This window comes from Centruroides vittatus, unplaced genomic scaffold (assembly GCF_030686945.1).
Source record: "Centruroides vittatus isolate TY-2023 unplaced genomic scaffold, ASM3068694v2 contig_150, whole genome shotgun sequence".
Lineage (NCBI taxonomy): Eukaryota > Metazoa > Arthropoda > Arachnida > Scorpiones > Buthidae > Centruroides > Centruroides vittatus.
Window position 1 is genome coordinate 2,172,426 of NW_027120928.1, and position 12,844 is coordinate 2,185,269.

The window sequence follows — 12,844 nt, forward strand, 5'->3', positions numbered from 1 at the left end:
TTAATTAAGTTAGGAGATATGAAGGACAATTTCTCTTGAAAGCTTAGATATTTATGAATAAAGTCAATAAAAAAAACTGAAAATGTTGCTAGACTTTCTTCATTTGTTTTCATCCCAAATAATTGCTACCATTACCTTTATAAGTCTTCAGATTGGCTGGAAAGATATTAAGGAGGTGGGCCATATCTCTCGAACTAATAGTTCGTTTTTTTCTGAAAATTTTTAGAAACTTTTTCCTCTAATATACAAACCACCCTGCAAAATTTCATAAATTTTTGACATAAGGTACAGGAGTTATTAACCTTTGAAGTAGGTGAACAAAATTGTGCTCCCCACACAAATGCACATAGGGTAACATTCGTAACTACTGGAGGGAAACCCCAACTTTTCGTATTTCCCGAAGATTCGAGGTCCCCGAGTCCAAAAATGTAAAAATCTTGGGAGGAGTCATTTATTGATCGTTTATTATTAAAATGTCAGTTAATATTCTAATTTAATTGTATTTTATAAGTATCAAATTAAATTTTTCCATATTGTTGTAAATTTAAATAAGAAAATAATCTAAGAGGCTAGATTTAAGTCGCATCTAGACTTGTTTTTTAATATATAAGAGAGTCTTAAACCCCACAATAATAATAAGTTTAAAAGGACAAGATCCTTTTAAACTTATTATTATTACAGATTAGATAGAAAGTAACTAGGCATAAATAAATCATTATTAATTTTGGAATAATAATACAATAATAATAAAGTTTATGTTTTCGTGTACAGCTGTTAATGGTATTTTGTAAACCTTTTATTGTTTGCGTGAAGAATAAACATAAGTTGCAAGTTTAGTGAAGAAAACGTTGGTCAACCGCTTGTCTGTTCAGGAGCGAACGCAGATTGGTGTACGCTATGAGGTGTGGAAATCAATGGTTGCTGTGCAAAGATGGTAAAGTACGGTGAAGAGACGTCATGTCACAATCCGTCCGAAAATAATCAAGAATTTACATTTTAAGCTAAAATTACAACGGGTTCGATTGCGGATGCACAGAGAAGTGGCCGTCCATCCTTATCCCGATCTGAGAAACACGTGTCGTCGGTAAATGGTGCCAGTATTTAGTTTAAATTTTACGCTATGCATCTATATTTCCACATAATAAGATACAATATAAATAGATTTTCTTTTTTTTGCTTTACAAGTATAGAAATTATATTGATTTCTCAATGTCTAGTTAATTTTCACCCACGCCGTAGTTTGTTCAGCTTATCTGTAAATCCGACTCTAACTGAATTACTGTATAAGACAATTCCATTGTTTTAGATAATGCTTACGTTCATGACGATTACTCTTTGATATACTTTTGTAATATATATTGAAAATTAATTTCTTTTTATTTCCATATTTATCCTCAGTCAACATTACTTTGAAATTTAACCATAATTATTGATAATTCCTTAATTAATGATGGATAATGAATGATAATGGCGGATAACACAAATTAGGAGCATGATTTTAAACTACTAATTATTAAAATAGTTTCGGGATATAAAATATATAATTTTCACTTATACTAATCCAAAACTTTTAAAAAAATTATAAGCGATTTATAGAGAAATTAAATATAAATAAATGTGCATCACACGTGGGTTCAATGGAAAGTGAAGCCTCCATCTTGTTCGTCTTTGTTTTAATAAGGATATTATAACACGAAATATGTAAATTATTGTTGAAATACGCTCATATTATCTTTACTTAGGCCTACTTCTCTGCATAATCAGCATCATCCTCTACACTTTTCTGACAACGATGTACAAATTTTTGAAACTATCAAGAACGAATTCCCCACTTTGTTTCACTATAAATCCCGACAGTTTGTACTTTTTTCTTCGTTTCAACTTACAGATGTGCCCAAAAACTTTCATGGACATCTTTTCATTTATTTCACTCATACAGAAGGCTTTTAAGGGCCCGAATAGAGGAACAAAGTTTGAGATTCTTTTGTGATGTCATTGAAAACTTGTTGAAAAGATGAAAAAATGATATTGATTATGTAGAAAAGTAAAGGAATTAATTTCAAGAGTTATTTTCATGTTTCGTCTAAGAAAATATCTTTTATTAAAACAAAAATAATTCGTATGGAAACTTTAATTTTCATCTAAATCTCATAATCATGTAGAATATTTTGTTTTTAATAAAAATATTTGATAACGTAGATACACGCATTTCAACTCCTGAAGATAATTAATTAATAAGAAAGAAAACTAATTAATTTTTATTTTATTTTATTTTCTAGACATAAGAATAGATGATAAATATCTTAATAAATGGACAGTTTCAAAGGGCCTAGATATATAATAAAAGCATTAATTATTTCCTCTAGAAATGATTACTTTTACTTAAATATTTTTATTTGTAACTATTTACATTAAAAAGTTACACATTTTAAAAATAAAACATAAATTAATAATAATAATATTAAATTAGTACTAAAATTTAACAACAGATGGCTGTTCGAACGGTTTCGAATATTAAAAATTAAATTTATTTAATAAATTTAATTACTTTTTCTTTAATTTTATAAATTAAAATGTTAAATTTTTAAAAATAATATATAAAAAATAAATTTTTAAACTTTATAAATGATTAATTATTTCATTCGCGAATTTAGGTGTATACTTCCTTACATGACCGAAAAATTCATGCAGAGAAGACACATCTACAGGGAAATAATTATGAAATTTTATTTAAATATAAATTTTGATTTATAAATTTATAATTTATTTAACATTGAAGTTAATAAATAATCTTAAAATTAATTTTATTCGTCTTTCAATTAAAAATGGAAGAAAATAATATTAAATTTAATTAATAAATTAAGTATTAAAGTATTAAACGAATTTTTATAATAATAATAATAATTAAATTAATATAATTTTACACATTTTTAAATGAAGATATTTAATATGTACACTTTAATTTATGTAAATGTGTACATTAGAAATTTATAAATTAAATAGAATATTTATTAAAAAATAAATAAAATATTTTTAAAATATTTTTTTAAAATTCAAAAATAAGTAAAATTAAACAACGTTTTTCGTTGTTTTAACTTTATAAATAAAAAAAAAATAGAATAAAATAAATTATTAAGCTAAATTTCCTTAAAATCTGTTTAATTTATTTACTAACAAATAATGTCAATATTTACAAATTAATAAATTTTTATTAAAGATTTACACATTTAAGTAAAAATATATTGAAAATTTCAAGAGGAATTTTATTTTATTTTTAAATGTAATGTTTATAAGTACATTGTATAATTAATAAAAAAATATTATCAATATAAACCCATTAGTCGATGAGTAATAAAAGAAAAAAATATTGTAATTTTAGTTTTACTTTTCCTGCTGTTATATAAAACATAGGGAAAGTAAGGCCATCGGTTAAAAAATAATCCCCCAAATTTTTATATTTTTTGACTCGGGGAAGATCGAAAAATGCAAAAAATTAGGGAATTTTCTGTATATATAGATGTTATTGTGTGTACAAGGCACAATTTTGTTCACCCATATCGAAGCTTAGTAACCCCTAAGCTTTTTGTCAAAAATTTCTGAAATTTTGCAGAGAAGTTTGTGTATTAGGTACATCAATGCTGTTAAATTTTGGCGGTTAAAGGTCAAAGGGGTAGGAAGTTAGAAGGGATGAAGTCTAGTAGCTGGAGTGGAATATAATGAAGATTTTATCATTACAATTTTTTTTATAAAACTCATCTCTACACTTAAAATTAAGGTGTTTGTAACTTTATTAATAATATAAAAAAGCTTTTAAATAAAATCTCATAACAGATGGCGCCACACACAAAAATTTTTATTTTCATTTAAGAATTCTTTGTCATGTGATGAGTAATGGATGATGACACCTTGGAAAGATAAATACATATATATAAAAACACTTTCTAGTTTTACTCTTTTATCTTGACTAAGAAAAATAATAAATTTTTGAACTTTATATAATTATATTTTATAAATTTAATATTTTACTTATAAAAATATTGTTATAATTTAAGAAGAAATGCTTGAAAATGTGAATGTTTTATAATGCTCTTAACATTATTATTATTTTATATCGTACTTTATAACGTTTATATGCATATATATTGTTATAAACTTAATAAATATAAAAGAAAAAGTATATAGTTTATAATTATTTATAATAACTTTATTTTATTCTACATTTTTTAACAGTCAAATTTTCTAAATTTATTTTAGTGAACGTATCAATATCTACATTAAAGTAACTTTCTCGGCAAAAATGTTAAAATTGTATGTAGCGCCATCTGTTATGAAGCTTTATTTTTAAAAAATTTTATATTATTAATTATTATAAAATGGCAAAAAGCTTAACTTTGAGAGTAGAAATGAGTTTTATAAAATAATTATAAATGCTAATAATGAATAAAATCTTCATTAAGTCTGAACCCACTCCAGATACGTGAATTATCTGCCCATCCCTTTTACCTTTAACCACCAAAATGTAACAGCATCAATGCACCTAATACACAAACCTCCGTGCTGAATTTCAGAAATTTTCGACAAGAGAAACAGGAGTTATTAAGCTTCGAATTGGATGGTTTTCTGTATGTATTGATGTTAGTATGTGTGGTCCCCACACTCTAACATCCATACACAGAGAAAAAACCCCCAAATTTTTGCAGTTTTGGACGAAAAAATTGTATATTATTCAATAAATATCCTTTTATTAAGTTACTTCTTAAGCTGCGAAAGATGTATAAAGGATAAGATCATGAGTTGCATGGGAATTCGAGTACTTAATTGCTTGTTAGGATGTCCATGCTTAAGACAGGAAATTCGCTTCAATTCGTCTAACTTGTCAACATTTACTTCAATAACTTAGCAACTGTGACTTTTACAGTGTAGTTAGTGTAGTTAGGTGAAAGCATGAGAAGAATTTTTTACAAGAAAAATGGTCAAAGATACTTCGATCTACTGTTATAACGAGCGCTCCTACTTGACAAGATAGTTGGATTATGGAGAGTTTTAAGTATTTATAAACTAACATTGACAAGAATTAAAGCTTAAACTACAAGAAAAACTTCTAAAACATAGCCTTTGTACAGCCAAAAATGAATTACAACTTTTTATTTTTGCGCTCTTTAAACCCTTGAAAATTTTAAATAAATTTTTAACAAATAAATTAGTGATTAATTATCAAGTTTTAATGAGCTAAAAGTATTAATTATAGTTAAAAATTTCGACATTTTTTTGCTTTAATTTTAAAGTAGTATACTTATAAATTAAAAATAAATTATATTTAAATATTACATTTTAAAATAGTTTTAAACATATTTAAATATTGAAATTAATATATTTTTAAAATTGATAAAAAAGAAGTCGAAATAAATTTTTTCTAATGATCATCATTAGGGAAAAAATGGATGAAGGATTGTAAGAGGAGAGTATCAAAACTAAGTAATGAGTTCTTAACTGTCATAAGGTATCTTATTAGATTTTAATTAACCTAATAAGCTCTTATAATCATGCATGACACAATTAATACGATAATTATGAATCATTTTTACATTGTTCTTTGATGAGAAATTGCTACTCCAACAATTAAAATTACAGGGAGAAAAAAAATTCGAACGAATTTTTTCGAGATAATTCCTGAAATTTTGAGCATTTGTTTAAGCAAATAAAGTGGGAAATTATTTATAAGTAATAATTAAATAAATATTAAGATATGTAGACTTTTCTGGCAGTTTTTATTTGTTTTCATCTCTTACTACTATTACATTTATAAGTCTTCGGATTGGCTCGAGAGGTATTAAGGAGATGAGGCCATATCTCCCAAAGTAATGGTCCAAACTACCTGAAAATTTCTTAAAACGTTTCGAATTAATACTCCAACCTACCTGCAAAATTTCAGAAAATTTCAACAAAAGACACGGAAGATATTAAGCTTCGAATTGGGTGAACAAAATCGTGTCCCCCGCACACTAACATCCATACATAGAGAAAAAATGCCCAAATTTTTCAATTGTTATTCATTGTATCATTAACAATGACGTTATAACTATTCGTTAATATCATTAAAGCAAATATGACGTCAGCATTGTCGACGTAGATGAAATATTAATCGATGCAGGTGCAGATATCGAAAATACGTCAGTATCATCAACGTCAATGAAGCATCGATGATACAAAGCAATGATAATGAAGTATCAGATTTCAGCACCGGTGAATCAGATACTACGCGTTAAATCACCAGCATCAATGAAGCAATTGTCAACGTTAAGTCATCAGCATCAATGATTAATGATGACTTAATCTATGAATAAAGTCAGTTATCACCAAAAATAAACGTATTAAAATACTTTAAATAAAATACATCAAGAAGCATAAATTGAGTATGTGGAGGGTGGTCCAAGAGTCGGCTAACCGTTGCAATGGCTAAATTATTGCCTTCTTCCAACACTTAATATAATTTTACCAATTTTATAGGAGAAAAAATCTCAGTTTACAATTCGTTTCTGCATTTGTAAGTGAAACAGAAACAAAAACAACCCCCACAAACGTGATTAACTAAATTTTGGGCCACCCCGTGTAATTTTTATCCATTTTTTTTAATGGTTTGAGTACAGTATACAATGATTTTAAATTGTTATACATGTAGGATACAACAATTATAGTGTTATGTTCTGGACTAAAATTCGATCGTTTAAGTCTTCTCGTATATTGCAAAAAAATGATGAAAAATTGCTTCGTAATGTCATATTTTATAACTTCTCAATGAAAAATATCGAGACGAAGAATATTAAGATTAAATTTTGGAAACTTTTATATATACACGCCACATTTAGAACCAACAATCTTCGTGGTATTCAAACCTACTACAAATGAAAATTAAGAAATTTAATAATAAATAAATAATTTGGCTTAATAATTAATAAAATAGTTGACAATTCTTAGTAAAAAAATCAATATTTTAATAGTTTTCTTCGATTTTAAAGCTATGCAACGTCTCTGGTTTGTGGCAAACATCTTGGAATTCCCATTAAAGTAATGCATCAAATGCGAAGAATAAAACAATATAAATCTAAGGAAATCAATCTTTAATTGGTGCACAAGAATTTTACTTTTTATTCCAATTAAAAAAACAAGATATATTTGAAAAGTTGAATAATTGATCTTACTAAAAGTCATACATAATTTTTTTTTATTTGGAAGTGTTTCAAGACAGGATGTTCGATCATTTAGAACAGTTTAGAAATTTAAAAATAAATGAATGAATTCTAGAAAAAGCATTTGAAATTTTTTGAAATTGAAAATCAATTTTCTCTCTTTAAAGGAATTAAAAAGAGAAGGAATAATTACTCTTGTTAAGTAATGAAAACAATTAGATAATTTAATTGGGTATGATAAGAACACATTGACTTCCTTTTTTGAGTAATTATAACGTGAATCAATTAAAAATCGCAGTTCTGAATAAAAAATCAAAAATTTTCTCATCTACAGGACTTAAATATGCTTTAAATTAACACTTATCGTTTTATATATATATATATAATCAACCACTCTGTTTGTTTATTAGGAACATTTTAGCTTAAAAATGATCAGTTTTATAGGTCTATTTCAAATAAATAAGCGTAATTTTCATTAGAAAAATAAGAGATTTTTACATTAATTAATAAATGTTTTAATGCTCTAATATATCAGCTTTAATCTTAATCAAATTAAATCACAGTTTTATGGGAAAATATTCTATTTTCTTACATCAAAAATAGCTTAATTCCTCCTTTCTGATGTGCCAACTTTCTTACAGAATTTCTAAAATTTATTGCATTTTATGTAATTATTATTTTTTATTTGTGTATTTTATACATATCGATATATTTTTACAATAATTTATATAATTTTTATTCCTTTTAATACATTTATTTAAGTTTATTGCTGCTCTTTACCATTGGATAGTGACCACTTGATGAGAATAAGAACCAAGTTTCTGAGCTTTCAGCGCTTAAAATGACGCCTTCTACTTAAAAAATATTTTAAGAAAACAAATTAAATGTAATAATTTTTAAGTTTATTAAATTATTTAAGTATAAGTAGTAAATATTTTCATATTTTATGACTGAAGTATGTTTGAGTATATCCATTTTATACATTAAGGTGGCTAACATTGGGTATAAACATTATTGTACAAAAAATTATGAATAAAAATTATTTATATCTAAATATAAAAAGAATAAGGTACGTCCTATTATTATATTTATTAATTAAACCATAAAATTTTGTTAAATTTTTCATAAATTCTGCCCATCTTCATTGAAAGTACGTAGTGCAAGAATAAGCAATTGGAATCTTAAGAAAAATGGCTTTTTTATTTGATTTTAAATAAATATTCTGATTGCCATAATAAAAAGCAATATTATTATATAAAATACATTATAAAAATAATATAAAAACAAAAAAAAAATCGAAAGATACTCGTGCAGACATCGATTTACTTTCTTACTTGCTCTTATAAATATTTATGAATTTAAACTTTTTTAGTGTTTTTGATAATAAATATGGCATATATAGTAGCATTTAAGAATTTTTTAAGCGTAAATAATTTATTTTTAAAAGATTTTTTTTCAATATATAGTTTTAAAAAGCGCACAGTGCAATGTAAACTAAGTTTGTGTCTGCTTAGCTTATATGACAATTTATTATATATAAATTTAATATTGGCACATTATATTTACTTTCTAATAAAATATTTATTTATTTATTTGCTTATTTTAATAAATAAAAATATTTATATTGTTTAGAATTATTTGTATACATTTCAAGATATTTCTAAGGCATATTTATTGCAATTTTTGATCAATTTAACGTAGTTTCCATATATTTTTAATATTAGAAAGTATAAAAGTATTTAAATTTATTAATTATTTGAAATATATATTTTTAATTTTATTAATATTTTAATAATAAGATAGAAAAATTAACGTAATTTAAATAAATAAAAGTATAGTAAACTTTAAATTAAAGTAATTTTTTAAGAAAAAATATAATTTTTATAAAGAATTCCTCCTTTATTTAGTAATAAAAGAATAAAATTTGTTATTAATTGGAATAAATTAATTAGATACGACCATTTTTTTAACTTTAAATTCTCAAATTACTTACATTTATATCAATATACAATGTTTTCTGATACAATTTTATACAAAATCACATGACTTCCGGTCTTCACCGGAAGTTCGTATGCAGTTAATCGGGCCTCCGACCCCTAAACCTTCCTGTATAAGCGCAAGACACTCCTAAAACCTCGATTTTATTAGCGCCTTGCGCCTGTACATCATACTTCTCTTGATAACAATTTTGAATTGAAAACACGTAACTTCCGGTTTAGACTGGACATTCGTATATAGTTAATTGGGGTCTTCTCCCCCTAAGCTTTCCATATTTGGTTTCGATTTTTATCTAGCTAACTGACTTCTAGTATATGGGGACAGTAGGAATGTATAGTCCAATAACGGTTAGTATAAGAGTATTTTATATAAAATAAATCTTATATAGAGTGATAGACAGACATTGATTGTAAAGAAAAATCATATTTAAGTATTACTTTTAAGTATTTTTAACAACTAAAGGGTCTTATCGATCTTCAAAATGTATCTTATGTATTGAAATTTTATATTATAACATCGTTTAACTTACATTTCTATCGCTTCCAAGTATAAACATCATTACTTATTCGAATTATAATCATATTTAATCGTAATTAAAGCTCTTATTTCTAAAGTAAATGCGAGAAAATAACAAAAAGTTTTATTATTTCATGTCAATTAACAGATCTTAAATTACAATTAATTATTTTAATAATAAGTAAATGAAACAAGTAGAAGGTTGGATAATTAACAAGAACAATTTATGCCAAAAATAGAAGGACAAAATTAATTTAAATTAAGTAAATATAAGTTTATTTGCTTCATTGCATCAGGAATGTCAACATCTCCACCCTCATCATTAATTCTAGAAAGGTTTATTCCTCTTCAAACCATCCTAAACACAGTTGATACCCCAAAACAAAGAGACATTTTTAACGAAAAACACGAAACAAAAGCAGTTTTTATCTGTCTTTTTATGTAAATTACGCCACCAGTTTTACTTTTCCGGCTCCATTATATATAAAACAGGGAAAGTTTGGCCATCGGTCAAAAAATGACCCCCCAAGATTTTTACATTTTCGGATCCAGGGACTTTGAAACGTCGAGAAATGCAAAAAAGTTGTTCGAAAGCTCAATTTTGTCAACCCCACTCAAAGCTTAATAACTGCTGTACCTTTGGTCGAAAATTTCTAAAATTTTGCACGGAGATTTTTGTGTTAGGGTGATTGATGCTCTGAAATTTTGGTGTTTATAGGCCAAAGGGGTGGGGAGATAGAGGGGAGAATGTCATGGCTTATATCGCAAGTGGGTCGAACTTAATGATGTTACTCCTTATTAGCATTTACAATTTTTTTTATAAAATTCATCTATACCTTAAGAATTAAGCTGTTTTGTTATTTTATATCTGATTTATTCTATCAAAATGAATACACAATGTTATTAAATGTATTTCTTTATATTTAACAAACAAATGAAAGGGATGGGATTGGTGAGTTTGAATTGGAAGAGGGTGATAAAAACAATAGTCATAGTAATTAAAATGTACGTTTATTGATCGGATTATTTACGATAATTAAACTGAAAAACACAAACAATTGTTCGAGCTTAAGTAAAGAAGGGATATATTTAGGGGTGGTTGGGGGTGAAAGCCAGTATTTAGGATGTTGAAGAATGTTCATGCCAAATTTGATACGTTGAACAGCATAGAACCTTTACATAACATACATGCAGACAAACGTACATATTTTGACTGTTATATTATTATATGGATTATATGCAAGAGTACTTTCTTGTTTTAGAATTTTCGTTGAATTTTCTAAGAAAAATAATATTAAAAATTCAATTTTTAATTAGAGAAAATGTGCCTTAAGATGAAGCAAAATACATCTATAACGTCACAATTAATTTATTTAAAATATTATATAAGAAATTTACATTTATTCCTTATCAAATAATATGAAAATTTATAAAACTTTCTATATTTTATATTAATTAATATTGTAAGTTTAATTTTATTAATTAAATTTAATAAACAATTTACTTTAAAAATAATTAAAATTACTGACAATTTTAATAAATTAAACTAATTACATTTAAAATATTGTGTATTTTACTTGTTTTATTATAAAAATTCATTTAATATTCTTTAATAAAGAGAATATATTTTTACAATAAATAAATATTTATCTATACTTAATTATAAATATAAAAATGTATTTATTTTATTATTTACTTTATTAAATTTATATAAAATTTAAAAAACAATTAATTTATATTTTAACAACTAACCATATTAAACTAGAATTATATAAGTAAATTCAGTTTTTATCCCTTACATTTATATGTATATGGATGCTTACCGTATGATTTACGTTATTCTTGTATACATTTGTATACAAATTAAATAGAAAAAATTTTAATTCGTATACAAGTGAATTGTACAAATTTGTATATGAATTTATATATACATATTTTTTAAAAAATGTCAAAATAATAAATATAGTAATGATGTTGATATTGCATTTTACTGATGGTACTTCACTGCATCACAAAGCGGATCAAGTTATCATCTACTTTCAAATCCATCCGGAGACAGCTACAAAGATTGCTTTGAAGAATACGTATTCCTGCCCTAAAGTAGAAATCTTTCATTTCCTGACAATATAAAATGACTTGTAACCTTATATGTAGGTTAAATTAAATTAATTATCTTATAAACTAACCGCGAGAAAATCGCATCTGAAGTTATCTCTCTTGATTTAATTAATGATGCGGATGAAAATTTTATGTACTGTACGTTGCAATTCGAAGATATTCTTTGATATATTTTATTTTAATGTGATAATTACTTATTTTTAAATGTAATCTTTTAAAAATGGTTATTTTAATTATATAAAATAAGGTTTGATTGCATGATTTTAGTTCAAAATGTAAATGTTTGTTTGAAAAACTGTTAAATTTGAAACATTTTAATTAAAATTTTTACTGTATTTTGTTATATTAAACTTTAATTTATGCATATTTAGTATGATTAATTGACGTTCGATTGTAGAATTTTAGCTTAAAATGTAAAATTGAAGAAATTACTTTTGTTTGTTTTTTTTACAATTTCAGTTATTAAAATTAAAGTAAATTTATTTTTATAACTAGTTTAGAATGTTAATTTTAAATATAAAGCAGAATTTAATCGTTAAATTTTAATTTATTGTTCAGTTCAATTGATGCGCTCTGCGGGTTATACGCGATTACGACGTTTCCTTGCAGGATTCCTAGCTTAGAATATTTAATTTTATAATTTTAATTAATTTATTCAGTTGAATAAAGTATAATTCGGTTGTAAAAATTAATTAATTATTTTCCTGTAAAATTTTATCTTGAAATATTTATTACAAAACCTTATGCATAAATTCTTATGGAGTTCAATTTGTATCGTGCATATTTAAAGTTCCTAGTAATATTCATCAATATTTAAACAAAATATATTAATGGATAATGTATTAAAATATAAATATTACATCAATATTCAAAGATAAACGAGTAAAGTAAATGAATATAACTCTTATCCTCTCTTCAATATAAAGTAAACATTTTCACAATCTATATAATTTTCTATAGCCTTGTATAAACTATTTTATCCAACTCTTAAGTAATAAAAAACTGTGGAATTTTCAGCTATTTAA